Source organism: Rhagoletis pomonella, unplaced genomic scaffold (genome assembly GCF_013731165.1).
Source record: "Rhagoletis pomonella isolate Grant_MI unplaced genomic scaffold, Rhpom_1.0 Rhpom_scaffold_00208, whole genome shotgun sequence".
In the NCBI taxonomy this organism is placed as follows: domain Eukaryota; kingdom Metazoa; phylum Arthropoda; class Insecta; order Diptera; family Tephritidae; genus Rhagoletis; species Rhagoletis pomonella.
In genome coordinates, this window is record NW_023458762.1 from 12,691 (window position 1) to 17,470 (window position 4,780).

A 4,780-nucleotide genomic window follows, 5' to 3' on the forward strand; every position below is an offset into this window, starting at 1 on the left:
AAAACCAAAATTTCATAATTTAAATCAAAAGACTTTAAGTACAGCTCAGTTAATTTAGTATTTAGACCCCTAACATTTTGGTAATAAATATTGATGAAAAAATTACTTATAAGTTTTTTGATCCTGAGGAGGGAATTTGAACAGTATTTTCATTCCGAGCTCGAGGTTTAAACTCAAACTCACGAACTAAAGCACCATTGGGCCAGAATGAACCATCAAAAATGTTTTGAAAATGGTCGGCGGAAATATTAATTTTGAAGGAGGATATGCTTCTTTCGTATGAAAAATGAAATTTTCGAATAGCTATGTGCCAGGGATTAAGCTTTGATGTTATATAAGACTTAACATCTCCTACCGTCGTTTCACTAGAAAAGCGCGAAATAAACACAGATTTATTCGCAGGAACTACGATTAATTCCTTCGGTAACGGAGACGGTCCAGTTTGAGATGTAGGTTCAGGCACAGTTGTCGTTTTTGCTGCAGGCCTTGTAGTGACACCTGAGGAAGATGCAGCTTGAGATAACTCAACACACGGAGAATTAAAACTTATTAATTCCTTATTCAAACCGGGAGTAGACAAAGAAGCAATGGGCGGAGTGTCAATGTCTAAAGCAATGGGATTAGGAACCATGCTGTCTCCTCCATGCTTCCGCTTTTTTGAAGCTTGTTTAAGCTTGACTGATAGAGAGGATGAAGATTCAATGCGCTTAAAGTCTTTAAATGCATCTTCATAGCGCTTGAACTTTTCGTTTAGAAGTTTTAACTCCTTACCCAACTCCTGGAAGCCACTTCTGGCGCTCCTAAACATTTTACAAAGCTCAAATTCGGTTGATCTGCACTTCGGGCAAGACCAACGAACACCTTTGTTATCGGTTATGATATCGGCCACCCTACCATTGAGACCAGCACATTTTACGTGAGCTAAGTCATCACACAACCAACACGCAACGCAACGCTCTAAGTCGTTTTTGATGTTACAGTTTTCAAAACAACAGGATGAATACATTGCAGCGCGAAGTATGTAGTAACAATTTGTATGTACTAGAAAAACTCACAGTGTACGCTTTTAGTACGATAGTAGCAAAGATGAGCGTTTGAGAGACACAGAAGTCTAGGTATTGTAAGTTCAATGGTTAGAAACCGTGCTGAACTTAACAGTTTTAAAGCCACTGAGCCAAAAAGCTTAAAAGTATATAAGCAAGCCAAAATCAGCTGTTTGCAGGAAAATCATTTGATCGATGATAAGCAAAATGTATGATAAATCGAGGAAGATGGGAAAATGCACTCTCACGCAAAACAACAATAATGCACCAAAAGAGGCAAATATGCACAAGGAATGACAAGAATATTAATTTTTAATTATTAATCCACGCGCTTTATGTCTAAAACACAACAATTTATTGGAGCTTGGCTTCAAATAGCTTTTTCAGTATAAATTACACAAATTAGAACTGCTTAGAACTTAGATAAACAAAGTAACTTTAGAAATTCTTTCAAACGAATGTTTAAGCGACCGCACAGTACGAATGTTGCCAATCGCTGGCAACCTCGTAGTTATGTTACTTAACACGTGAGCAGTTACGGCGAGTATTTTCAGACACACGTGACTTGATGAATAATGAAATACGACCACACGTTGTCTCAGCCTTTGAAGAAGCGATGCCGGAGACAACAATTCGAGATGGTGAGCATGGAATGTCAAGCTTTTGGGCACAACGCTCCGATATATAGGAAAGTTCGGAAGCAGAATCGATTAGCATTCGACATGGAATGAAGTGACCGTGAGCAGTGCGAACGCTGACTAGTGCGGTAGGTAGTAGAGCCTTACGATAATTTTCGGAAACAGGAAGTGTGTCTGAGTCAATAGGAGTGACGAACGAAGACGATGGCTGTGAAACATGAGCTTCAGAAGACCAAGGTTTACCTGCTGCTATCGACGCAACGGGTGTCACTGAAACATGTGGTGATGCCGCCGGTGCTGCTGACGGTACTTCCGGAATCGGCCCAGAAGACTCGGCGTGTAACATAGTGTGGCGTCGTCGGTTGCAACGTCTGCAACGAAACTTAGAGACACATGCACTCGACGTATGCCCTGCCCTTAGGCAATTGAAACAGAGCGATTTGTCTTTGACTAGCAGACGTCGATCTTGAATAGTCATGCTTGAAGAGGTTGAATTTTTTGGAATTGTGTGATTCGTGGAGCCGCATTTGATGCATTTGTGAGTTGCGCTGTAATCGTCGATCGAAACAAATGCCCGTGCGGTAGAATTACGGGATTTGTTGCTGGATGATGAGGAGACCTTGGAGGGCTTTGGGTGTGCCAATTCAAGTTCCTCGCAGCGGGAGTCCAAAAACCTAAAAAAATCAGTAATTGTAGGTACACTCACCTCTTTGCTCTCCTCAATCCACTTACGTCTTGATTCAGTGTCTAACTTGGACTCCAGCCAGTAGATCAGCCAGTAGTCGCGCTCACCCCTTCCGATACCGTCCAAGCCTCGTATAACCTCGTTGGCACATCTGAAATTTTACGTAAAGTTTTTACATCCTCACTAATGGTTGAGGGCAGCGCCACAAAGGTTTCAATAAATTGTGCGACAATATGACGCGGTCAATCGTATCGTTAGTTTAACCGTGCCCATGCCATATCGTAAGACTTGTCAGTAACTGGAATATGCATTAACATTTGCGCGGCCTCTTCCTTTAAAAACGATTTCAGATAGTGGAACTTCTGCGTGTTAGTGAGGTTAGCTTCTTCATGGACAGCGCTAACAAAGAGGTCTTTAAACGACGGCCACGCCTTATACTGGCCCATAAACGGCGGTATAATAATTTTTGGCAAGTCGTTTTCTTTGGGTGCAGCTGCCTGTATGGGCGCCCCCGGTAAACTGTTGCAAAACTGATGCTTGCTGTTTAACTAATTTCGCAAGAGAGATTGACTGCTCTTCTTTAATGGGTGGTTGCAACTCGTAATGTGCGAAGCCGGTCACGTGCTGACATAACTTTGTCTTCGTATATTTCAAAGTCCGCGTTTGGATCTGTATAATCCGCTTCTTTTCTGAACTTACTCATCGCTGTGGTTATGATGGTGAACTCTTCCCAGAGCTCCTGGAAACGTTCTAAGTGCGAAGACACATCTTCCACTGTGCAGTCCACTGGTGACCTTTCTGCGTAGGCCAGCGTGTGCGAAGTTTAGCCTTTCAGGCGGCCGCGTAGTCGTACAAAGTCCGCCCATTCTTTGCATAATTGAAGTTTATGTAGCTTATTCCACGTTTAGTCAAACACGATCCGGCCCGAAGGACAAGAATTTTGTTGATGAATAAACCGAAAAATTAATTTTAACAAAACTTGACTTTATTGCCGGAATGCGCTTTACCGAGAGACAATAAAAAAGTGCAATGAAAATGGATTCCTTTAATTTTGCGAATGTAATGAAAAAGGAGAATTAGTAAAAGCTGTGCTGCCGCGTAGTGCAGTTTATCAAGAAAATCTTGTAAGCGTCAGTGTTGCCACATTAATCATTTTACAATAAGATTTAAAAATAGAATCAAAACATTTTGATGGTTTATAATGTTAATGAATATGTCGTGCATTCTATCCCGGACCAACATTAAAACACTAATTTAATTTATTTTTTTATTTAATTTTTTAAATCGAACATGTATTTGTTTTTTTTTTACGATAGGAATTATTCCATTAACAATACGCAGACTAAGCTGGTTTGCTCTAAAATAGTCAATCAACTGCTGAACCCTAGCGCGAGCTGCAAGTGGAGGAACTTCATTATCACTCGGACTGTTTTCGGCGTCTACATGATCATCACCATTAAAATCCACCGAATCGCCTTCTTTGTTTTTTGTAATATTGCACAATATTGCACAAAATTTAAAAATATTTGCTGCGATAACCCGATTTACTCGTAGATGGTTCAAACATGGAATGTTTTCCTTTAGTATGCCAAAAGCGTTTTCTATAATGCGCCTAGTTCTTTTATGAGCCCTGTTGAACGCGGTCTGCGTTTGGTTCATTGGATCGTCATAGGTTGGTGGAATTAACCATTCACGTAAAGTATACGCGGAATCTCAAAGAATGACAGCATTTCCACGAGGCCTCCAACCGTTCTCCATTCTTCGAAACAAGGAACTGTTACGAAAAACAAATATCTACACTTTTCTTATTTATTTGAACCATTGTAGGACTTGTAGCGCATGTCTTACAGGCCCCAGGAGCTTTTTTGCCAACGCACAGCGAGTTCCCAGCGTTTCTTTTGCCAGCGCATTAAAACTAACAACGCAGCCAAGCACTGCGAAATCAAACTCCAATCAAGACAATACTAAGCAAATTCAGCCGAACCCTCCCAACTGGTGGCATAGAAGGAACGATATTGAATCTTACGCAGTGTATGACTCAATTCATGTCAACTATGCAAAATATGATTCAAGACCTCATAAAGGCTCAAAAACAATTGTTGCAAATTTTAGTGAATAAAAAATGAGTTTGTTGAAAAATTGCTTATGGAATGCTAAGGGTGTAAACCAGCGTAGATTACAACTCAGTCAATTTCTCACTGAATATAACATAATTTCTCCAAACCTGGATACGAATTCTATGCCACAAATCACCCAGATGGTAAAGCTCATGGAGGCACAAATAAATAAAAATCATAAAATAATGAGTCAAATTATTTTACTCATATTGATTACCGTCCCTGATTGAAAGTGTAGTGCTTACTTCGGCTGAACAGATGGCTACTACATGGTTTTACCAAAATTTACAGAGCAAA